Source organism: Balaenoptera musculus, chromosome 5 (assembly GCF_009873245.2).
Source record: "Balaenoptera musculus isolate JJ_BM4_2016_0621 chromosome 5, mBalMus1.pri.v3, whole genome shotgun sequence".
NCBI classification, from domain to species: domain Eukaryota; kingdom Metazoa; phylum Chordata; class Mammalia; order Artiodactyla; family Balaenopteridae; genus Balaenoptera; species Balaenoptera musculus.
The window spans coordinates 137,759,845-137,785,223 of NC_045789.1; the positions used below are offsets into that span (position 1 = coordinate 137,759,845).

Below are 25,379 nucleotides of genomic sequence, written 5' to 3' on the forward strand. Positions count from 1 at the left end.
TTAGCGCACTTTGGTCTGTTTGCTGCTCGTGATAAGAGGTTATCACACGGAGCGCCCGGGCCGCCCGCTGGTCCAGCCTCTGCAGCCGCTGAATGTCCGCTCACCCTCTGCGGCCCGCGGTCACTGTAACAGCCTGGACCGTCTACACAAACAAGATCAGCCTCCATCGGGGCTCTGACAATGAGACGAGAGCCATCTCGAACTGATGCTGAGCTGATTTACGTCCGAGCCAGAGGGACCTCTGTGCTGGGACCTCCGCCACCAAGGAAGCGGCGGCCCTGCCCGCCCCGTAAGGACAGCGTGTGAGGCCGCATGGGGAGGGTCTGCGCCCTTGGTCGGAGCCCTGCCCGCGCCTCCCCGGCTCTGTAAAACGGAGCCTGTCCTGCCTCGTCCTCGAGGAGTATGGGGACAAGGATGTCACCCACAGGACGGGCTGGGTCTGTCCCGGGATATGCCGCTCAGTTCCAACCTAGCACAGGGTTGGCAGCAATCAGTCAAGGGCATCGGCCAATTCTGTGAAAACAAAATACAGGAGGGAGGCCCTGACAAAAATAAGAAAATAAATCCCATGTCCTCACATGTGCGTTTCAGCCCCTCCCCCGCTTCATTGGCTGTCATCTTGTGTTTTATTGTGAAATAACATACCCTACACACAGGGGCTCACAGTGATCCTGTCGAAGCACCATCGTGAGCAACCAGGGCCCCAGGAGGAGCCCCGTGGCCACCCTGCCCCCCGCTGCCCCCATGTTCAGCACCCACCTCTGAGTGCAGGGGAAATGGGTTCCGTCCAGACCAGGCGCAAGGCTCAGAGACCAGCACGTCCAGTTGGCGGGGGAGGAGGAGGAGGGCCAGGCTGCGGCTGGCATCTCATCCAGCGGGGAGGTTTCGACAAGTCTCCTTGTCTCTCCGCTGCCTTTCTTTCGGCTGCGTCGGGTCTTCATTGCTGCGCGTGGGCTTTCTGTAGTTGAGGTGAGTGGGGGCTACTCTTCATTGCGGTGCGCGGGCTTCTCATTGCGGTGACTTCTCTTGTTGCGGAGCACGGGCTCTAGGCGCGCGGGCTTCAGTAGTTGTGGCACGCGGGCTCAGTAGTTGTGGCACGCGGGCTCAGTAGCTGTGGCTCGCGGGCTCTAGAGCGCGGGCTCTAGATCACAGGTTCAGTAGTTGTGGCACACGGGCTTAGTTGCTCTGCGGCATGTGGGATCTTCCCGGACCAGGGCTCGAACCCGTGTCCCCTGCATTGGCAGGCGGATTCTTAACCACGGCGCCACCAGGGAAGTCCCTCTCCGCTGCCTTTTCTAATGTTTGTTCCCTGTGTCATTCTGCAAACATTTACAGGACGACAATGCCACGTGGCATCCTGGGTGCCCTAGGATGGGACTTGTGACCCTCACCCCTGCTGGGTTCGCAGGGGGGAACCTGAGACCAAATGCAGCTGGCACCCCACAGACGGGGGAGAACTGGGGTGAGGACCCCGACTCGGGCTCCAGCCCAGAGGCCGTGCTGGGGAGGAACACGGGCGCACAGGGCGTGTGAGCGGGCCCTCCAGGTCTCCACCCGGAGGGGATGACCGCAGACGCCCCCTCCTCCTCTGCAGCTGCCTGCTTGTCCTTCGCGATGGGACGAGCGGGAAGAGGAGTCAGGGCCAGCCTGGCAGTCACGCCTGCTCTAAGCCTCCCCCGCCTTGTCCGCCCCCCGAGTGACATAGCTCCCCTGATCCCGCCAGAGAGGTCGCTGCCCTTCCGACATGGCATGGCGTTCGCCTCCCTGACCTGCTTCCCGCCCAGGCCAGGGCTGGCCAAGGTGACGTTTGCCGAGGGGGTGGCCCAGGCTGCAGTCGGCACAGTCATAAGGACAGACTGAGTGGGGTGGCCAGGCCGCAGCTGTCCCCACAGGCCCGATACGCCTGGGAACAGCTGGGGCTGGTCCTGCGGCAGCTGGACACGCCTCCTGGCCAGTCCAGGGACAATAATTAAGAATCAGGTTTCCGTTGAGAAGCTTTATTGCCGGGAGGGGTTGTAAATCAATAGACAACGTTTTTATCTCGAACGAAAATTAATTATTCAGTGTCAAACATGTTCGCGCTCACTTCCCTGCCAGCAGGGCCGGCTGGACTCCGGGGTGGGTCTCCCAGGGCCCTCGAGGGGTACAGAGGGAGACAGAGGCCAGGGGGGCCGGGCCGGGGCAGGGATGCAGAGAGGAGGGGCCGTCCTGCATTTCAAGATAGCTCTGCAGCCCCAAAGCCCCCCACCGAGTGCGCCAGAAGCCAGGTCAAGCCCCCGCTCCTCCTAAGACGGACACGCACGTGGCGGGCACAGCAAAGCCACCAGCCGAGCGGTGGGCGGGCTGCATTGGGGCCCCTTTTGCCCCTTTGCTCCATAGTCCCCACGGCCCTTTGGCCAGGGCTCAGCCGGCTCGTCCTGCTGGGGTCCAAGTACGAAGTGGCAGCGACTGCGCCCGCCCTTCTGAAGCTTTGCCCCCGACATTTCTGGGAAGTGGGAGGTGTGCGGGGTGGAGGGCTCAGCCCACGGCGGGGGTGGGATGGTCCTCGTCCGCTCAGGGTTTCGGGTGCCATTTCCCACCCCAACACACAGCCAGGCCTCAGGCCCCCCACCTGCACCTGCTGTCCCCGGTCCTCCCGCTGCCACTGCCCCAGGTGCAGAAACGCACGGAGACATGAAATGACCGGCTGCTCAGTGCAGAGGGGGCCTTCCTGGAGCGTCACCCCAGCCTCCTCACGGGACCCCTGGCATCTGAGAAGTCGGGGTGTCCCATCAAGAGACAGGAAGGCAACCGGCTCTCGTGGCTTTGGTGCATTCACTCATCCATTCATTCGTTCACACATTTGGCCAAATATAGAAGCAGCCTCTGGCTCACAGCCGGGGGGGGTGTGCGGGGAGGGCACGGAAGCAGGTGCCGTCCAGGGCCCAGGGCTGGCTGCCCGCTGAAGCTCTGATGGCCTCCAGATAAGGGAGGTGAGTAGACTGAGCCCTGAGGAGGGGCAGGATCCCAGGGCCCTGCTGGGAAAAGAGCGGGCTGGGGCGGCGTGTGGCTGGGGGAGCCTGTCGCCGCGGCGGCTGAGCTGGACACGTCCAAGAGCCTTGACTTCCTGACACGGAATTGCCCGTGACCCCCATAGCCTCTGGAGGCTCTCAGCTCCCAGCACCCCCGGGTCCTCTGCCCCTAATTCTCCATCTCTCCGTCTGCTGGCTCCTTCCCCGCCTTCCCGCCATCCACCCTCCGCCTGTCCAGGGCTCTGAGCCTTTAAGTGCCCTGGCTTGTTGGAAGCAGACGAGGGTGTGGACAGGGCCCTGGCCCCCTGGAGAGCAGAGTCCAGCGGGAGCCAAGCACGAGTTACTCCAAGGGAGGCCAGGGCTGGGTCAAGGCGTCACGGAGTGGCCAGTGCCGGGATGAGGGAGGGGCCTGGGGGATGGGGAGGGCCGAGCTTTAGGGGGAAGGGGGGGCAATGTGACAGAGACCAGCTTGCCCAGGGCCCACTCCCCACGGAGCCAAGCTCTAGCTTTCCTGTTGGGGGTGGCTGGCACCCCGTGCAGGCCGAGTCAAGGACCCCGTGTGTTCTGAGACAGGCCTGAGGGCGGTGTAGCTGCAGCAGGAGGGTGGTGACAGGTGGGCCCACAAGGTCAGCAGGGGCCAGCCCAGCGCCGGCCGAATGCCCGGCAGAGTGGACTCTATCTGGAAGGCAGGGGAGGGGTGAGGTCAGATCTGACCTTGGGGAAGGTCAGTCTGGCAGCGGAGGGGACAGATCGGGGAGAGTGCAGCTGAAGCAGAGAGGAGTAAGAAGGCGGGAGGTCTGGGGTGGGCAGGGGCCGTGGAGCCCAACAGGAGAGCCACAGGGGATGTGCACGGTGGGTGGCCGCGAGGGTGCCGCCAGGTGGGCTGCATGGAGGAACTGCCAGGCCTGCCCTGGACTTGGTGGGCTTCGTCCATTACTGCCCCAGGGTGGTGGGAGGCGTGGGGGCAAAGGCCGGGACATGAGAGGCACCAGGAGGCCATGGGGGCAGGGCAGCGGGGGGGGGGGGGAGGGGGGGTGGAGCAGGGGTGAAGGTGGGTGGGGCCTGTCTCCCCACTCCCAGGGAACTTTAAAAGGCACAAGGCCCAGGATTTCTCAACTTCAGCCTCACAGCGCCCTGGTGAGAGGGGCGCTGGTCCATCCCCTGCCTCCCTGAAAAGTTAGACGGTGGGAGAAGAGAGAGCCTAGCAGAGGGGTTCTTGTCAGCGCTGGAGCAAGCACTGGGCAGGGCTGGCCGGCCCGGAATCCCCACCCGGCGTGGCTTTCCCTCGTGGCCGGACACCCCTGAGCTTCAGTCGCCTCACCCTTAACATGGGGTCACAGCCCCACCGTACCATCCTCCCAGGGAGGCTTTGCAAACTGTAGAGCACCCTGCACTTGGGAGGGCAGGTTGATGCCCCCCTGCCAGCGGTCCATGGCGATCCAGATGCCCGCTAGCCCTTCCAGTGACTGAAAACTTAGTCCAAAGGAGAGGAGGTCGTTTGCGAGGGAAGTCTGCCGGCCACGCCTGGTGTCCGTGTCGCCGAGGCCCTGCTACCATCAGATATTAATGTTTCCAACACCGATATTTACAAACCTCCCCAGAGGCTGCGCTGATGGAATATTGGTGATCACGCTCAGCTAAAAAGAGTATATTGATTGGGGGAAAAAAGAGAGGTCACTTTTTTTTTTAACCTAAACCTATAAAACACTGAAATCCATAAACACCCAGTTCCCAGGCTGCAGAGTGACATCCAACCCGGGCTGCGGTCCCCATGGTCTGGTCAATACGGCTCCATTAAGGCCTGCCCACCCGCCCCGTCCGGGCCCCTGTGGCTGTCCAGATTAATACGCGCCTCGCGTTTTAATTCTGCGTCCATTAGTATCACGTTGCCAGCTGATCGGCTCGGCTGTCGACCCTGGGGAAGGCCCGCTCAGGGGCCCTGTGCCCCGGGGAGGTCATCAGGGGACATGGGGACAGCTCCGCTGGCCCAAGGGCAGAGGCCAGCAGGTTTCCCAGCGCCCGTCCTTCTGCACAGAATCGCGATGCCGGCTGCAGAAGCCTGAGGAGGGGCGATGTGAGTGGGTCAAGAGCACTCAGGCCCTGCTTGGTAGTTTCCCTCAGAGAGCACCTCTGGGGCTGCAGTCAGCACCACCCAAGCCGGGTCTGCCCCAGGCTGTGCAGGGCCAGGGGGGGCCACCTCTCTCCAGCATCTACTCCCACTCAGCCCAGTGCAGGCCTTCAAGAGAGGGTCCTGGCCAGACCTCAGCTGACCAGCGGGCCCCTTGGGCGAGGAGGACAAGCATGGCCCACGGTGGCCACTGCACAGAGAGGGTGTCCGGGGATCCGCTGGAAGGAACCCGGACGCCCTCTAGGAGGGAACAGGGAGCCTGATGGTGTCTCCCCTGGGGTTCCAGAAAGGATGAAGGGCGGATGGTGGCCTGGAGGCGAGCAGGAGACCCGTAGAACCAGCCGAGGTCGTCCGGAGGCGAGAGGGCAGAGCCTGGGCTGCCGGCCTGGGAGTCGACAGAGGGAGGGGCAGCTGGGCAGAACCTGCTCTCCTCCGCCCGGGAGGACGGCAGCCAGGGTCCCGCCACCCGAGAAGGAGCGTCCCCGAAGGCCGGCTCCTCCTGCCCCACAGCCCCTGGGGGAGCATTTGGAGACGGATGCCTGATGGAAACACCTCTGTCTGCAGCAGCCCCTCAGTCGGAGCAGGACCCCGACCTCCGTGCCCAGAGCTCTGAGTCCAAACTAAGCAGGACTCAACCAACACTCTCTGAGCTGCTGACACACAGTCCAAAGTCCACGTCTAACAGGGACTCCCGCTGCCCGTCAGGCCCAGCTGCCTCTCTCCCCACAGGTACACCCACCCCATCGTCAGTTCTGGAGTGAAAAGCAGCTGAAAACCTCTGAATGTGGGGAGGGAAGGGGTCTTGATCAGGACAGAGGCCAAAGAAGCAGTGGTAGCCTGACGGCGAAGGAAAAGTCTCTAGAGGCCCAGGGACCCCCGCATCCTGGCAGCCGGGCCTTCAGTCCCGGCGCCGGTCATCCTGCAGCTTCAGGATCCCGCCATGAGCATCCAGGGCACTGACCGCCCCCCAGATATTTATCCACAGTGTCCATGCTCGGTCCCTGGGTGGGGGGCTGCAGGAACGAGGTGAATCAGGAACTTTCCTCCCCCTAGGAGTTCCCAGTTTATGAATAAAACATGATGGCAAGGGTGGAACAGTCAGGGTAAAAATTGGGCTGCTGTGTCAGAGGCCAGCTTAAGAGGGTTTAAACAAATAAAGTCATTTACATCTGGCTCCTAACTGTGCAGAGACAGGGGGGCCGGGCTGGCAGGGCAGCCCCTTCCCCAGGGTGGTCCCATATCCTCTGCTCTGTCACCAGTCCTGGCGGCTCCCTCCTCTGCACAGTTCTGAGAGGGCCACCTCCCCTCTGCATCAGCAGGGGAGGGGGGTGACCCTTCCCTCTTGGGCCAGCCTGAAGTGGCACCCCCTCCCATCCCATCCCTGGAACTTGGTCCCATGGCCAAAGGCGGCCGCAGGTTGTGGGGGTGGGAGGTCATCTTCATTCCAGGGCCCAGCTACGAGTCAGAGGTTCCATTGCTACTAAAGAAAAGAGAACAACGACGGGGACAAGTCAGAGTGGCTGCCACTGCTGGTCTCCAAGAGGCTGGGAACAGACCCAGACTGGCCCAGCTCATGCTCCTCCCACTTCCCTCCAGGTGTGAGCTAACCAGGTGTTCACCTGCTGTAGGTGTGCGTCCATGGCATCAGGACATGCTCATAACAGCAGCAGTGCCTGCCCAGCCCAGGGACCTACAATAAAGTGTCAAACTGAGGCTCAGACACCTCCTCCAACCCAGGGGTCTCCAGTCTGGGGAACTGCAGCCTTTACCTAGGGAATGAGCTGGCACAGCTAGAGACAGACAGGCCTGACATTGTCCCCTCCCATGTGAGGGCTCTTGGTGTCTGTGATCTGATGACAACCGCTAAAGCCACGTGCTGGAGCTGCTGCGGGGATGCGGTGAGATTACGCGGGCACAGTGGGGCCCAGTCTGTGTGCCACGAATGGTATCATCACCATTAACTCTATGAAACCCTCACACGGGAGCGATGGAAGGACTTTGGAAATAGATGGTGGTGATGATTGCACAACATTGTGAATGTAGTTCATGTCACTGAACTGTACACTTGAAAGATGGCTAAGGAGTTCCCTGGTGGTCCAGTAGTTGAGGCTCCGCGCTTCTACTGCAGGAGCGAAGGGGTTCAATCCCTGGTCGGGGAAGTTCTGCAGGCTGCGTGGGGTGACCAAAAAAAAAAAAAGATGGATAAAAAGGCAAATTCTATATTATATATTTAAGCACACACCACGAAAGAGAAACACCAGATCGCTTGGTTGGTGGAAGGCACCCAGCACCCCGGGAAAGGGCCTGCGGGAAGGGTAGGGGGGTTTCTGTATCTGGAGCACGGCTGGAATCATCGGGAAGGAGGTGACCATGGCTGGTGAAGGGGGCCTGGGGAGATGGGGTGAGCATAGGGCAGGACTGGAGACATGGGGGAGAGAGCAGATCAGATCCAGCAGGGCGGCTCCAGGCTGCAGTCAGGGGCTGGGCGCTGAAACGTCAGAGAGGAGCCGGTTGGGGGGGCCGGCTCCGTGCCCCACCTGCCACCCTGGACCATCCCTCAGCAAACTTCACACGTAAGCCGAGCGCCTCCTCTCGTGGGAGCACAGATAGTCTCGGCAGCCCTGGTGAGTTACTGCATGGCAGCACTTACTGTTGGCACCTAAACGGTTTCTTTGGCAAACTGAGATCGGATTGTCAATACCAGCCTCTCTCTAGGAAGTGAATGTAAAAATGTGATGCTTCTGGGACTTCCCTGGTGGCACAGTAGTTAAGAATCCGCCTGCCAGTGCAGGGGACACGGGTTCGAGCCTTGGTCCAGAAGATCCCACATGCTGCGGAGCAACTAAGCCCGTGCACCACAACTACTGAGCCTGTGCTCTAGAGACCGTGAGCCACAACTACTGAGCCCACGTGCCACAACTATTGAAGCCTGCGTGCCACGACTACTGAAGCTCGCACGCCTAGAGCCCGTGCTCCGCAACAAGAGAACCCACTGCAGTGAGAAGCCCATGCACCGCAAAGAAGACCAACGCAGCCAAAAATAAATAAATTAATTAATTTTTTTAAAAAAATGTGATGCTTCTGGCCTCTGAGCTCAGGCTGCTCTGGGTGCCCAGGTGGGGTCTTCATCTGACAGACTGTCCGACAGCTGAGAGTCTCCTCACCCCGATCACTGACATGTGTCCTTGACGGATCAATAAGTCACCCGAGGTTGTCCCCTCTCCTGTTGCAGAATTAATAGGCGGGATTTTGTTGGTGTTGTAATGGCCGTGTGGCCCGGCTCGCGTTACACAGAGCTGACGGCAGCGCACAGGACAGACGGCCTGCTCCTCCACAGGGCTGGGCGCCGGGAGCCACAGGTGGGTGCCCTGGGCTGGGCCAAAGGACGTGGTGGCAGCTGCCAGGGGTCCCCTTCCTTCCCCTGGAGGCTGGGGTCTGGAGGCTGAGGACATCTGAGCTGCAAGGGCCCAGCCCAGGTCCCATTTACAGATGGAAACCCAAAGGCTAAAGGTTTGCCCTGAGCCACATAGCAGGTAACTGAACACTACGGTTGTGTTAAATTTTTTTTCAAAATTCTTAAAATTCCTAAGCTTAGCACATAAGGTCCTTCATGAAAGAACCCAGATTCCCAATCCACTGGGGATCACTAACTACACACACACACAGGCACACCCCTGCCTTCATTCTAAGGATGAAGGTCAGTTCCCGAAGGCGATGCTGTCTCACGCCACAGGGCCTTTGCACAAGCCGTTCCCTTTGCCCAGAGCACTCCCTGCCTTTGCTCAGCCAATCTCTTCCCCTTTTCAAAACCCAGCTGGGAATCCTCTCCCCCAGGAACAATTTCCTCGCCTCTGAGCTGGGCTGGGGGCTTCCCTCTGCCCCTGCACTTATCACCCTCTGTGGTGACACGCCTACCTCCCCCACGAAACCGTGATGCCTTAGGGGTGGAGCCACACCTCCTTGATCTCCAGCCTCACATGTCCTGGTGCCTGGAGCAGAGTAGGCGCTCGATAAAAACTAACTGAATGCATGATGTCTCCATTTTCTGCCAGTAAGGTAATACTATAACTCAGAGACTTTGACCCTTGCCACCAGGCTGGTTTCACTGGAATCATACCCTTTCACTGACGGGGGCCTGGTCCAGAGCCTGGTGCTGGGGACCTCTCGAGGCCCGAGCAGAGACGCTTGGGCTGTGCTCAGCTACAGGATCCCCACCCTCAGAGGCCATTCTGAGCCCCCAGCCCCATGTGGAGTTGTCCACACATCAGTGGTCACTGTACCAGTGTCCTGGGGTGGCCGCAACAAACGACCACAGACTGGGGGCCTTCAAACAACAGACATTTCTTCTCTCCAGTTCTGGAGGCAAGGAGCGAAATCAAGGTGTCGGCAGGGCTGGCTCCTTCTGAGGCCGTGAGGGAGAATCTGGTCCAGGCCCCTCTCCCAGCTTCTGGGGGTTTGCTGGCAATCTTTGGCATTCCTTGTTTTGTAGAAGCATCAACTGTGTCTCTGCCTCTGTCATTACACGGGGTTCTGTCTGTGTCTTCACACGGCATCCTGCTCCGTGGGTCCCCTCTTCTTACAAGGACACTAGTCATGCTGGATTTAAGGTGCACCAGGTTCCAGTGGGGCTTCATCTTAACACACATCTTTATGACATCTGCAAAGACTCTATGTCCAAATAAGGTCACATTCAAAGGCACCAGGGTTGGGACATGGACACATCCCTTTGGGAGATGCAATTCACCCACAACCATCCCTGAAGCCATGGACCCATCTGAGGTTGTCCAAAGCCAGGGCATCAAGGGAGGAAGACAGAACTCTGGCAAACTCCGGGGGCACCTGAGGGAGAGCTGGGAAGGAAAGGAGGAGCCCCGAGGGAGACACGGGGGCAGTGGAAAGGAGGAAGACGATCTGATGAGGATGAATGAGGAGAAGCGGGTGCTTCAAGGAGGAAGACGGCCCAGCCCTGGGAGCGCTGTTCCACGTCTCCTGAGACAAGGCCTGAGCAGCGTCCATGGGATTTGGCTACAAGGAGGCCAAGACCACAGCAGGAGCCAAGGGCAGACTGCGGGGGTAAGGAAGGCACAGGTAAGAGAAGGGAGGAGGTAAGGAAAGTGGTACCCACACCTCCCAGGGGACTGGCTGGGAAAGGGAAGATCCAGTCGCAGGGCAGCGGGGGAGGGCAACTGGGTCAAGGAGGAGACCTGGGGCTTTAAATGCCACTGGAGAGGCCCCAGAGGATGGGGGGCGGGGTGAGCATCAGAGGACAATCAGGTGCCCAGAGGGAAGGGGAGGATGCCCTGACCTGGAGGACGTGCGGGGCCAGGCAGGGTACAGCCAGGAGCCCGGTCCAACCTGTGGCTCCTCCTTCCTTCATCAACAGCAGGGAGGGGGACCCCAGGCTCTGGGGAGAGCGGAGCGCCCGAGTCCCTGTGCCAGGGCAGCTCCCTCCGCAGTGGAGCTTGTGGTCCACCTGAACCGGTCTCAGTCGTGATGCACTTCTGTCCTCATCCTCACACCTGCCAGCAGGTCTCCTTGGCTTCCCGCGTCTCCCCTCTCCCCACCCCCACCCTGCCGCACCAGGCCATGGTCCTCTTGGCCCGGACCACAGCAGCCCTCAGGATGGTCCACTGTCCAAACAGCAGCCAGAAGGAGCTGTAAAAGATATAAATCATCATCAAAAACAGTGTAAAGAACAGGGAACTTCAACCCACAATCTGGGAGAAAGTGTTTGCAACATGCGTGATGGATGAAGAATTTATGTACAAATATATAAAGAGTCCCTACAAATCAATAGGAAAAGAATTTTTAAATAGGAAAAGATACAACGTTTCACAAAAGAGGAAAAAGGAACGGCCCCTGAACTGATGGAGAAATGATCCATGTCAACCATGAGGGAAGTACAAATGGATGACAAGGAAAGGCCATCTCACGCCCAGCGGACTGGTGACATTCAGTCTCACGCTCGGGAATAACGCTGAGGATGTGGAGAGAGGGAAGGTCGGTCCGAGCCCCTTGGAAAGCAGGTTCTCTCGGGTCTCCTGAGGACTGGAGTCAATGGGCAGCGCTTCTGCGAACGTGGGGTCCTGGGTGTGTTCCGAGGGCAACTCCTGTGTGTGGCCGGGGCTGTCTCTGATCCTCAAATCGCAGATGAGGGAGCTGAAGGGCGGGCAGGAGATCCGACTCGTGAGCCGGTCTCTGGCCTGGCGCGGCCTCCTGCCCGGGAGGCTCCAGCCTCGCTGGGCTCCGGCTCGGCAGTCTTGAGAAACTGGCAAGGAGGGAACAGGAAAACTAAGCGGAGAAAGTCGGGGGGAGCTCAGACAGGACCCCGCCTGCTTGTGACAAGGGGATGCATGAGTCCTTCCCCGTGTGCAGCTCAGCCGGTCCTCCCGGGAAGCCGTGATCCGTGATCGAGTCCAGACAGGGGCAGCACCAGCTCAAGACTCCTTGTCTGGAGCCAGGCGCCCAAGACTCATCACCCCTGGGGGTCCCGAGAACACAGTCGCCCCGCTTTTGTGAGAACAGATGTTTTCTTGAAATTAACAAGCCTGTGAAATGACATCCCCTGGAGTTAAAGTTAAGTCATAGAAGTGAACGATTGTCCCCCCCTCCAAGGAGCCAAGAGGAAATTAGCAGAAGGATGGAGGTAACCAGGGGCTGGGGGAGGGGCAGGGGGCCGTGTGCCGTGGGTAGAGCTTATGTTGGGGGTTGGGTTAGTCAGGGCTCTCCAGAGAAACAGAACAATAGGAGACAGAGAGAAAGGAGATAAATATATAAAGAAACGGCTATAGGTACAGATAAGGAGATAGATACAGATATACATGTACAGATATAGATACAAAGAGATTTATTATAAGGAATTGCTCACAGGATTATGCAGGAGGCTGGCAAATCCAAAGTCTGCAGAGCTGATGTCCCAGTTGGAGCCCAAAGGCCAGAAGCTGCTGTAGAACCAGGAAGACCCGATGGTCCAGTTGGAGGGCTGTCCGGCAGAATTCCCTCGGACTTGGGGCGGGTCAACCTTTCTGTTCTATTCAGGCCTTCAACGGGTTGGGTGATGCCCACCTGCATGGGGGGTGGGCAGTGTGCTTTATTCAGTCTACTGATTCACATGCTAACCTCATCCAGAAACACCCTCACAGACACACCCAGAATCCTGTTTCACCAAACACCTGGGCACCTGTAGCCCAGTCAAGCTGACAGATAAAAGTCACCATCACAGGGGTAGTGAAAAAGTTTTGGGTAGGGCTTCCCTGGTGGCGCAGTGGTTAAGAATCCGCCTGCCAGTGCAGGGGACACGGGTTCGAGCCCTGGTTCAGAAGATCCCACATGCCGCAGAGCAACTAAGCCCGTGCGCCACAACTACTGAGCCTGCGCTCTAGAGCCCGCGAGCCACAACTACTGAAGCCCGTGTGCCACAACTACGGAAGCCCGCGCACCTAGAGCCTGTGCTCTGCAACAAGAGAAGCCACCACAATGAGAAGCCTGCGCCCCGCAACAAAGAGTAGCCCCCGCTCACTGCAACTAGAGAAAGCCCGCGTGCAGCAGCGAAGGCCCAATGCAGCCAAAAATTAAATAAATGAATAAATAAATAAATTAAAAAAAAAAGTTTTGGGTAAAAATAGTGGTGTTGGGTACACACTGAATGTATGTAATGCCACTGAATTATACACTTACAGATTATTAAATCATAAACATGATGTTAAGTATATTTTACCACAATTAAAAAAAATACACAGTGCAGATTTTTGCAGTTGCTCCATTTTATAGGTTAGAAAATATATATATAATTCTTGCTTCAGCAGCACATATACAAAGATTGGAACAGTACAGAGAAGCTTAGCATGGCCCCCTGTGCAAGGATGACCTGCAAATTGGTGAAGTATTCCATGTTATTTTTAAAAAGCTATAAGTAGCAAAACCGTTCCCACAAGGTTCCACACTGGAGCTGGCAAACTGTCCTCAAAGGACCAGAGACCAACATTTCGGCTTTGCCATCCAGCCTCCGCTGCCCGTGCATCAAGAAGGCAGCCAGAGACTACAGGTGAGTGAATGAGTGTGGCTGGGTTCCAATAAAACTTTATTTATACTCACAGAAATTTGAATTTCACATAAGATTTTCACATGTCACAACACTCTTTTTTTTTTCAGTCTTCGAAAAACATAAAAACCATTCTTAGGTTGCCAGGCGTACAAAAATAGACAGTGGGCTGGATGTGGCCGGTCAACGGTAGTTTGCTGACCCTGGAGCTAAGCAAAGAGGAGCCGGGGCTAAGCTCCCCGGTGGGCGCCAACCCCAAGCCCAGCCGAGGGGGCTCAGCCATGCCTGGGTTCCCCGGGGGTGCTAGGTGGGGGAGGGCATAAGGAGAAATAAGGGGGCAGAACCCTGGGGACCCAGAAGTGCCAACAACCAGGGGGAAGCAGACCTGTGCTTGGGGGGGCCGGGGATCTGACCTCCACCGCCTTCTCACCCTGGACCACACGTCCTCCTGATGCCCCAGCCTCTCCCACTGTGCCCCGTCTCACCCTCCTGCCCTCTCAACATCAAGGAAGACGATGCCTGCTGCTCTGGAAGGCCACGAGGCCACAGGCCGCGAGGGTGACCATCAGAATTGCTGGGGACTGAGAAGTTTGCCAGGACGTGGGACGTCCAGCGCCAAAATGCACACAGTCCCAGGGAAACCGGGATGGTCACCCTGACTGGTGCGAACAGCAGAAGGGACACAGAAGACAACTGCTCCCCAGCCCCCGGCCCCGGCATCAGGCCTGGCACAGACAGGTGCGCAAGACCCGGGCGTGGTTTCTGCACCTGCGGGAACAGGGTGTGCAGTGAGCGAGGGCAAGATGCACTACACACGGCAGTAAGAACGCTGCTCCCAGACGCAGCGCAGAGCAAAGAACTGGGCGATGCCACGTTTCCAAAGCATAGGACAGGCAACTGCTCCACGGGGACCGCCTCTGAGGAAGCCCGGGCGGCACAGGGGCTTCTGGCAGCCGCTCCCTTGGTCCTGACCCGCTGCCGGCCCCTCAGGGATGCTCAGTCTGGAGATGTCCCCACCGCACAGTCAGGGTTGCACACCCCTCCTTGGGCATCTTGCTGGGCGTTCACTGTGGCCGGGCACTGGCCCTTCTATACTTGCCAGTTAGCCCTTACTGAGTGCCTCCGTGGGTCTGGGACAGAAAACTCCTTACGGTGTTGTGTTCTTTAACGCTCACAGAGCCCCCAAGGGGTAGGTGTTTTTAATCCCATTTTACAGATGAGAAAACTAAGGCTAAAGAGGTGAACTCAGTGTCCTAAAGTGACACTGGGCCCCAAGATGAACCCCTGCCCCGTCCTCCTGACTTACAAGGGGCGCACCCTCCCTCCCTGCAGCCTTCTCCTGAGTTTAAGGAAAGGGGGTTCTGATGTCTGGGGTTCCTCCCCAGGAACCCCAAACTCACAGCCCAGACCCTAGACCCAAGGGCAGCCCTCTCCCCTGCTGGAGGCGCTGCCGGCATTCTGTGTACAAATGCCCTGACGAGAGGGGTCATCAGTGTGAAATCATCGCCATCAGCAGGGCCCGGCCGCCAGCCTCTCATTATCGCCAAATGAATGACTCCGTTTAGAGAAGTCGTTTGGGGCGCTGTCCCAGACAATGACTCCTGTCAAAAGATTTACCGAAACTCATGGGCGATGCAGCGGGAGGCCCCGTGGGCCTGGCCTCAGCGTTTATCCTGCAGAAAACAAAGATTGCAGCGTGGACCATTTTGCCGCTGAAATTCATGCCTTTTGACCCCAAATGGAGAGATAATCCCAGGGCTTGTTTCCGCTTGAGCCTGGAGATGTTGTAAATAGCTGGCTCTGAAGCGGAACCTCACACCGGCCTCGGGTGGAAAGCAGACCATGAAGCAGACTGTGGAAAGAAATGGCTTGCTGATGCTCTCCGTCACGCCGCCCCCTTAGGTAGCATCCCCCAGGGACTTTCTATTCTAAAATTGGGTGCTGGGAAGAGCTCTGGCTCAAGGAGGAAGTTATGTGCTTTCTCCATCCCCCAGTGAAGACTGTAAACTTGATTGCGATTTATTTTCCTCTTGGCTGCCGGGAAGCTCAGAAGCCAAGAAAAAACTTAAATACATTAGCAACGTTGGTCTTTTGTAATATAATACCTGCATTCTCTTTTATATTAGTATTGTGGCTTCTGTCTGGATTTTATTATGTTTGTTTAATGTGCCTCGCACTGTAAGCCATTTCAAATCCTTTGTTGAAAGGGTGGGGGTGTGAGTAAAATAAAATAACCAAGCAGAGAGGGGAGGGGAGAACAGGAGGCCGGGGACTGTGGCCTGCTTCTGGCTGTGACAGCCGTCCAGCTATTTGACCCGTGGACTGAAACATATTTTTCCTGCCTGGGTATGACTCTGGTTCTAGACCAGCCTGGGTCACCCTCAACCGTGCACTTGTCCGTGAGCATTCTGGATCCTCCACCAGGACTGTATCAGTCAGGTTTGCCTGGTAACAAGCACCCCCTGGTTTCACAGCAACACACATTGATTTTTCACTCAGAGCCTGTGTCAGCGGTTCAGCTGTGCCCCATGACTTCCCATCCCAGGACCCAGGCTGAAGGGGAGGCAATTTGGAACATGCTTTCCTCATGGAAGAGTGAAAAGAGTGAGAGGGCTGGAGAAAACCTGGAATGGCCCCTACAGCTCCTGCTCCAGCATGTCTGGCCCCCCCACCGCCGCCGTGCCACCATCAGTGGGCGGGAGGTAGACGCCACCCCCCAGGAAGCACTGCGGCCATGGGTTAGGGCACCAGAGGCTTGGATGGACAGCTTCCAGGAAGGTGGAATGGAGAGCCAAAAGCACTAATACAATTTGCCGCAAAGACCCCAGAAGGGAAGACCCATAAGGGCAGGGTTCCGGCTGGTCTGCTCGCCCACCCATGGGAAGACCAGGCACTTCGCGGGAGCTCCATATATACTGCCTGAACACACAAACGATGGACGGATAGCTAACGGGCAGAATGAGTGACCAGAAGGCCCTGGACGCAGGCATGTGTCAGTCTCCACTGCTTCAGTGCCTTCTTCTGCCTGTGAACCAGCCAGCATCTCTCTCTTAATAAGATGGGAAGGCAGGACGACAGTGACAACCTCATGGCACAGTGCATGGCAGCCCCTAGTACCTGCCTGGCCCATGGCAGAGGCTCAGGAAGGCAGTTTCCTTTGGCTTCAACTCCTTTCAGGAGGAGGTCTCATTTCAGCTGGAAAGACCAGGTGACAGACACCAAATAAGTGTACATATTACAATTATTATACAAGTTAGGATGACCATGATAACAGCCGATAGTCAGAGAGCACTCACGGAACCCCAGGTGCTATCCCATGTACCTTACATGGAGTAACCCATGTGACGCTCACACCCTCACAAGGTAGGAATTATTATCATCCCCATTTTACAGATGAGGAAATTGAGGAAGGGCAGCTTTAAACGTGTCTGCACATTCTGGGACCTCCTTGCATCAAGATGCAGGGTCATAGCCCATCACACACACACACACATACACACCCACCTTGAATCCAGCTGTGCTTGGGACTCCTGGTAACCAATGCCGTGGAAGTGAGGTTAGGAGAGGAAAGGTGATGTGGCTCCAGCCCCACGCTCATCAGAACACTCACACTGAGGGCCCTGAGCTGCATGGAAGAAGTTCCACTCCCTGAGTCAACCATGTTGTGAGGAAGCCCAACCATGCGGACATGCCAAGCCTGGACACTCGGGTCAACAGTCCTAGTTTTTGCAGGCCAGACACCAACCATGGGAGCAATGAGGCTTCAGGCAATCCCGACGCCCAGCCACGGAGTCATGAGGAGCCTCAAGGCTCCCCAGCAGGGACCCCAGACTTTCGGAGCAGAGACAGGCCACCCACACTGGCTCTTTCCAAAAAGATTATTGTTTCATGCCCCTAAGTTTGGGGTGGTTCGTTATACGGCAACAGGATAAAGATTGGCTGCCTTGACACATCCAAAGCACTAGCTCTTGACTAGGGTGGTAGACAGGAGCTGAAGAGGCCTTGAGGAGACTGCCAGTGAGAGCCTGAGAAAGACTAAGATAGATGTGATGGGGAGCTGGAGAAAAGGGGACCCTTGTTATGTGGTGGCCCAAAGGAGAGCAACTGTCTCCAGAAGTAAAATGGAAAATAGAGAATGTACCTAGTGAACTCAGAGATGTAGCAGACGTTATCTGTAAAGGACCAGATTGTAAATAGTTGAGATCCTGAGGAGCAGATCGTCTCTGTCGCAACTCCGCAAGTCTGTGGTTATAGCTCAGAACCCACCACTGACAACGCATGAATCACTAGGCTTGGTTGCATTCCAGGAAAACTTTGTTTGCAAAAACAGGCAGCAGCTGGATTTGGCCCATGGGCTATGGTCGGCTGACCCTTGATCTAGTTAAGATTTCCAGGGAAAAGTGCCACCTCTCTTCTCCTTCCTGCCTAGGATAAAATGCAAGAAGAGAGAGGTGAACCAAAGAATGAACTGTGTAATTTTTTTGGGGGGGGCGGGCCACACTGCGAGGCTTGCGGGATGTTAGTTCCCTGGCCAAGGATTGAACCCGGGCCCTCTGCAGTGAGACCACAGACTCCTAACCACTGGGCCGCCAGGGAATTCCCTGAACTGTGTAATTTTTAAGAAAAGGTTAGAGAAAATTGAAAGGAACCAGGACTTACTGGATTTGAAAACCGAAGTGTTTCTCATCGCCAGCCTGCTCAGATTCTAAAATGTCTTCGATTTTTAAAATTGAAAATTGTCTCAAAATTAAAAATAGCTTCTGGGAGAAGATCAATTTAGAGTAGAGCTACAAGATTCTTCATAAGCACTCAGAAAGATCTAAGGGGAACCTCACAGATAAAGACCCTCTAAGGAGCTTAAAGTATGTCTCCTCCACCCTCTCCCTTGAAGAGTAGGTTTTAGGAATCTCAGGAACCTCCAAGGGACCCCAAGATAGAGAAGATCTTCTCCTAAATAAACGTGTGGCTGTGTATGATCTAATGGTCTGGACGTCAGTAAGATTCATGGGAAACCCACAAAGTCTTAAAGAGGATTATACTGGTGGAAACAGCGGCAGCCTGGATAAAAAGGAATAGAGATGGTAAAAAATACAGATGCTCTTGGACCCTAAACTACTCTGCTCAAGAAGGCTGAGAAGGTCACTTAGTTGCAAACACAGGCTACTTCTTATGGTAAAGGAGGGATGAACCAGAACTGAACCTATCCAAGCTGGATCTCAGAAGTGCTATGAACTGGAGACTTCCATGGGCTTCCCATACTCCTGCTTTCTAAATGTCCCCACGGTTGTATGCTGGGTGTGGGCAGGGGTGCGGATACCTCTTTCTTTAGTTCACAGATCTTCAGATTTTTATTTTAGCTCCATACTCAAGAATCTGGGAACTGCACAAAGCAGATCTACACTTGGGCCTGATGCACATGACAAGACCCTGGACCTCAGGTCTGGGCCTGAGGCTGTGACAGTGAGCCTTCCAGGGAGTGTGGAAGGAGGTGAGTGTGTTTTGCACGAGGTAGGAACATGAATAATTTGTGGTCGGAGGGCAGACTGTGGTCTTTTTAAAACATGTCCACAGATTCCCTGGGGCTCCTCCCGTGGAGAGGCGGAGGTCTGCGTCCCTTCTTGAATCCCAGCAGGCTTGGGACCTGCTTGAAACCATCAGAATGTGGTAGAAGTGAAACTGCCCGGAGGCGGTTTTGCCTCATTCACTGGAGACCCCAGTGCTTGGAGTCTGAGCCTCCCTAGGGGATCTGCCCCGCCCCCACCCCCACCCCCCCGGCCGCCATGCTGTGGGGAAGCCCAGCTCCTGCAGGGGCGGGGTTTGTGCTCCCGCCAGCAGGCCTCCTCCTGGATGAACCAGGCGTGTCACCGGCACTTCCTGCCCTTCACCCTCATCCCCAATGCAGCATCACAATCCCCACCCTCACTCAATTCTCCATCTCGTTAAGAGACGCCCGGTTGTTCAGGCTGAGAACACCCCATGGTTGCACCCAATTCCTCTGCTCCCTTCACTCCCCGCCCCGCCCCGAGCACACCCCCATCCGGCCCCTTAGCAGCCCCCGCTGCCCTCCTGCTGGTCCAAGCCACGACCATCTGGACTTCCCATGAGTCCTTGCCCTGGTCCTGCCCGACCGGCCCGCCAGCCTCTCTGGCCGCGCACTCTTCCTCCCAGGTCTGCCCCGCCCGGCCCTGCCTGCCCCTGCCCTGCTCTGCTGCTGTCGACCCTTTGCCCAGCTTCATGGTTCAGTTCTGTCTGTGGTTTCTGTGGTGTCGTCTCCCAGCATGCCCGCCCTAGTTAAAATATCAGCTCCCGGCGGGCACAGGCCCGTGTTCGGTCTTTGGCTTTAACCCCAGCCCAGCCAGCGTCTGGCACGGGGTGGGTGCTCTAGGAATTTGGGTTGAATGAGTGAGTGGAGAGCTTCGGGGCCAGCCAGGCCTCCATCCCATGCCTGCTCTGTCTGGCATTGTCCGTGAACCCTTCACAGGCGACCTGCCCCCATCCCACCTGACTAGTGTGCAGAATGTGGGGGATGAGGCCTGCCTTTCTGGGGTCCAGCTGGGCTTTGCTGAGCATGCAGAGCCCACCTGCTCCCGAAGGCCTTGCCTCCATCTCCATCTCTATCCTGACCTTTGGCTGTGACCTTGGCCCGCTGACTCAACGTCTCTGAGGCTCATTTCCCCGTCTACGATGGGAACCAACCCCTGCACGGCAGTGCGGAGGGTTCCCCGGGGGGTGTGTGCTCTCCGCCTGCCCCCGGCCTCAGTCCCTGGAGCAGAGACAAACGCACTGCCTGACGAGCTCTCCCAATTCCTCCTCATGTCGGCGCTTCACCTTATCACCCCCACCTCCTAAAGAAGGAACCGGGGCTCTGAAAGGTGAAGCAGCCGTCCATGCAGCAGGCAGGAGAGTCTGGATTGGAACCTGGGTTCATATGTCTGTGTTGCTAGGCCTGGACAGGGTTGGGGGTCTCTCCTGGGGACCTGACCCTGCCCCACAGGTCGCGTGACCATCTACCGTGCTGCGGGAATGGGAGGGTCGGGGAGGGTGTCAGCTCCCCACGCCCAGGAGAGGTGTGCAGGCATGGGGACCGGGCCACCTGCGGGCTGAACCCCAGTGCCCAGGTCAGGGCCAGGCGCACAGTAGGTGCGCAGACTGCTGAAGGGGACAGAGTCCAGCCCTACAGTGTGGTTCAGCTGCCTCATTACAAGAGCAGAAGCCGCTGACCTCCAGGGGTGCCTGCCCAGGGTCACGGGTCGATGACCACTCAGTGGAGGACCTACTGTGTGCACCGCACCGCAAGGTGGGGTCCGGGCTGACCCTTGCTGCAGGGTCCCACGCGCAACCCAGGCCCGTCCCCGGAGGCGCAGAGAGGCAGCCCCAGGCCACGTAGCCACCTGTCCCCTCGCCCCATGCCAGCCCCCCGAGGCAGCACCTTCAGGCTGTCACTCGCTGTAACCTGATCAGCGACAGGACAAGAGTGTGAGGCACCAGGACAGGAGACATCTTAATTAGTGGCCTTTCCGGAGCAGCCAGAGCCCCAGACATCTCTTAACTTGTCTGAGCCGGAAATCCTGGCTTCCCGGGTGGATTGCCAGGTGCTGGCGCCTCGCCGGGGTGGCTCTGCGTGCAAGTGTGGGGTGTGGGCGTGGCCTGCGAGGCTGAGGGATGCTGACGGCTCATGTCTGGGCCCAGCCTGGCCCAGGACACTCATTGTGTCCCTTCCGTAGGTGCAGACTTGAAGTCCCGTCCTCAGAGGAGGTCCTGCGAGGAGCGTGGTCCTCAGCCGGGAGGGTTAGGGCAGCCGAGGGCAGCACATGGACAGTCCGGTAGAGAGTGGTTCCCAAACCTGCAGGGTCGGAACCTGCTGCGAGCTGGGGCAGGGACTGTTTCTTGGGTCTCGCCCTGGATCTCTGGACAGCGCAGCTAGGCCTCAGCTGGGGACTGGCCTGGCGAAGTGACCCCCTAAGGCCCCTTCTAACCCTGAGTTGATGCGCCTGACAGGGCCATTTCAGCTGGGCCTTAAAGGCCCAGGGGGTCCCAGGCAGCCGAGCAAGGGAAGAGGAAGAACTTGAGTGGGGACAGAGCAGCCTGGGCAAGTCCCGGCCTCGGAAACACACGGGCTTGCTCAGGGCGTGGCGAGCCCTGCGTGGCAGAGCAGAATCTGAACCTCCACAGGGTGATGGGAGGGCGATGGGAGCGGGGGGCAGACAAGAGGGGGCCAGGCCAGTTGGTCCAGGCCTGGGGATACCTGGGCCCGAGCTCAACTCAGCTCGGGGGCAGCGGGGCCGTGATGCTGGAAGAACGGAAGTCGTCTCCCTTCCAGGAGATGCCACTGCAGACCGGTGGTCAGAGGACGACCTGCAGCCAGGCCGGCTTTGAGGCCCAGCTCGGGCGGGTACAGGCCCGTGTGTGCAGACCCCCTCGCCTGTCTGAGCCTCAGCTTCCTCATCAGCAAAGTAGAAGCCACCCCGCTATCTTGATTCCTACAACAGACACTCGACTCTGGACAGACAAGCCTTTTTTTTTTTTAATATTTATTTATTTTTTATTCATTTATTTATTTTGGCTGCGTCAGGTCTTCGTTGCGGCACATGGGATCTTCCCTGTGGCATGCAGGATCTTTAGTTGCAGCATGCATGTGGGATCTAGTTCCCCGACCAGGGATCGAACCCGGGCCCCCTGCATTGGAAGGCAGAGTCTTACTCACTGGACCGCCAGGGAAGTCCCTAGACAACAAGCCTTAATAGCAGCCCAGGGTTGGGTGGAGAGAGCTATGGGAAAGGACTAAACATGGTTGGATATTTTTGTTCATGTCTTAGACACCCAAATCAATAACACCTGCAGTCCGCGCCGTGCCCACACGTAGCTGAAGCATTTGAATCTGCATGTGCAGAATGGGCTGACCTCACGGAGGGAGGAAGTGGCTGGGTAAGAGGGAGGACTTCAGCTGAGCCTGTAAAGTTTGATTTCTTGAAAGACCAAAAGTATGTGAAACCAGACAGCATCATCTGCGACAAAAAGAATACAACTGGGCCTCGGCAAAGACTCAGAGGAAATGCGTCGCTCAGGCACGTCGCTGATGGGGACCCCAGCAACGGTCCTCCCCGCGGGCTCCTCCTCCAGCCGCTGTGCCCGCCCGTACCTCTGGGGTGATCCTGGGCAAGTTGCTTCCGCTCTGGGTTTCCAGGGGCCCGTCTCCACGGGGCCTGAGAACACATGCAGAGATGGAGTACCCACGTGACGACACGGCCCGGTGACCGCCTAGCTGGTGCTGCGATGATTACTGGCCACTTTCATGCCCAGCGGAGGGGCCGGGTGAGGACCGGACGGGGAGTGGTGATGGAATGGGACAGGCAGGCTGGGGGAAGTGGGGGGCGGGGGGCAGTCACCGGCCTCCATGTCTCCAGAGGGAAAGCCTGGGGGCTGAGCTGCTTCAAGGCTCAGCAAATGTCAAGTGTCCAGAGATGAGGGGCTTTGGGGGAGTGGATGAGCCCCCCACCGAGACGTGCTGGCCTCGCCTAAGGGCTCCCGTGGAAGAGGCCCCCTCGGGGGCCAGCGGGGGGCAAGGGGCTTGGAGATGAAGCTGCTCCCTCGGACCCTAAAACGGGTCCCCGGAGGTCCTGCCTGGCCTCTGAGGATGCCATCTGTGCTCTCCTCTCACCGGTCTGGCTGTGCCTGGGGTCTTGGCAGGACCTCTCGAGAGGGGCTGAGGTCATGACCCCTGCCCTGTCCAGATGGGCCTGGGCCGACCCTGTCCGCGGCAGGCGAGGACAATGGTCCCTTTTTTTGGCCAGTCGCCCACGGCCACATTCTCCAGGGACCTAGTGACCCTGAACAGGGGCTGTGAAGAGGTCCCTGCTGACTCGGCGAGATGTCCACTCGCTAATGAAGGGCCGTTGGAAAGGGCATTGACCTTGGTCAGCAGGCAGGAGCCCTCCATCCGGGGGCCACTGCAAGGAGAGAGAGGAAGGGTGACGATGTGTCTACCTGCCCCCCCTCCCACCCACCAGAGCACTCGCCCGGCAACTATGGAGACCACTGCCCGGGGCAGCGGACATAGACATCAGCCTGGGAGGCAGGCTCAGAGATTCAAGGCACGGTTCCTGATGATGAGAGAAACAGCAATGACCACACCATCACAGCCACCACAGCCAGGACCAAAGGGCAGCCCAGGTGCGATGGGAGGGCAGAGCGGCCCTAACCCAACCTGGAGATCAAGGAAGGCTGCCTGGAGGAGGTGACTTGGAGCCAGGTCTCCAAGGCTGGGTAGCATTGGCCAAACATCTCAGAAGGAGAAGGGGATTCCAGAGAGGAGGCAGCATGGACAATGCTCTGGGGACAAAGAAACAGATGACAGATAGCTTGTCATGACTGCAGCACTGGCTGCTGGGGGTGAGAAGCTGGAGATGAGGGGCAGCGGGGAGGCAGCGAAGGGTTGAGCCAGAGACAGACGGTCAGATGTGTTAGAAACGCCCGCTCTGGGTTGGAGCAGGGGAGAGAGGAGGCCGGGAAGCCAGTGAGGGGCCATGGGACGGTTCTGGAGAGAGATGAGGGGATGGGGAGGGAAGGACAGACACAGGAGCCAGGAAGGAGGCAAAGGTGTGGGCCTGGCGGTTGTCCAGGCAGAGGGGGGAATCCAGACGACTTGGATTCCTGCGGGCACTGGAGCAAAGCAAGACCGACCTTGAAGAATTGTGTGTGTGTTGGGGGGCGGGGGGGTGGCATTCCAACTTGGGCAAAAACCCGGAGGCAGGAAGGCAGGAAACATGCGGAAGTGATAACAGCCGACCACTTCCCGGATTGTAGGAAACGTGAAGTGGGAGGACCAAGATGGGAGGTCGAGGGGCCCACTGGGGTGACGTGGACCAGAGCAGGCACTCCAGTCAGGGCCCCAGTTCTTCAGAGGGAGGGAGGCTGGAGGGGCCACTTGGCAGGACAGAGGGTCTGGGGTTTACAAACGTGAGAATATGCAGCAGGTGACAAATCTCTGACTCCTGCCCACGTGAAGCCCGGGACTCAACGCTCAAGCTTGGGCAAAGCCCGAATGAATGCCATCCTATGCTGTTCCATGCAATTGCATGCTGTTCCTTTCAGCTACTATCAAGGTGGCACCACAGGCACAGGCAGAAGGAGTTACACGCCTCCTTAGTTACCTGGCACGTAGGAGCTGTGTGACTTCAGACACATTGCTCTCCCTCTCTGAGCTCCAGTCTCTCTCTTATAAAATGTGTTATCTAATCTCTGCCCTGTTTCCCTCCCAGGGCCATTTGGAATCACACATAAAGCAACAAAAGTGCCTTGTGCTGCCCGGGGATGGACATAGTGAAAAATGGTCTCTGTGATGACACTTTCTTCTGCAGGGAGTTTAAATGTTCTTTTCAAACACAGGTAAGACATTTACAAAACTTGACAACCTACAGTTTAAAAAATGAACCTCAACAAATTTCAAAGAGTAGGTTTCATATAGACTATGTTCTCTGACCACAATGCAATTAATTTAGAAATTAACAATAAAAGTCATTTAAATGTATGTACATATAAGTCTGTAAACTTTAGACACACTCCTAAAAATCTTATGTGTAAAGGAGGAAATTACAGTAGAAATGACAAATTATTTAATGCCGAATGGACATGAAAGCATGACATATAAGTTTTCCAGGATGCACCTAAATTGGTTTTTAGAGGTGTATTTCTAAACTATGCATTTATTACAAAACAAGAAAACCTAAACATAAATAAGTTACATTTTAAACTAAAGGAAATAACAGGAGAATGACAATAATTCTAAAGAACATAAAAAAGAAGTAAATCTGAGAAGAAATTGATTAAAAGAAAATGAAAATAGAAAAGATCAAGAAAAGTAAAATGTTGTTCTCTGAGTAAATAAGATAGAAAAATTCCTAGCAAAACCAAACAAGAAAAAAATGCTACAGAGAAATAGCACTGGGATGAAGAAGGGAACATGACAGATGCAGTATAGATTTAGAATTTGTTAAAGGATACTACAATTGACTTTGTGCCAATATATTTTGTATGTAAGTATAGTGGACAATTTTCTTGAAGATAAATTAATTACCAAAATTAATTCAGTGTGAAATAGAACGCATGAACAAACCAATAACCAATGCAGAAGGTGAATTGGTTAGCAAAAATGTGTACCTCCAAATAACAAAGAAAAGCTACCCAGCCCGAATAGTATTAC

The 25,379-nt window shown here is 56.7% G+C and overlaps 1 non-coding gene across 1 annotated transcript; it reads left to right on the plus strand.

Moving 5' to 3' along the window:
* Positions 1-12,932: 12,932 nt before the first annotated feature.
* LOC118896264 lies at positions 12,933-13,036 on the plus strand. The gene has a single exon (XR_005020169.1). It is a non-coding gene; the product is annotated as a U6 spliceosomal RNA (small nuclear RNA).
* The last annotated feature ends 12,343 nt before the right edge of the window (positions 13,037-25,379 follow it).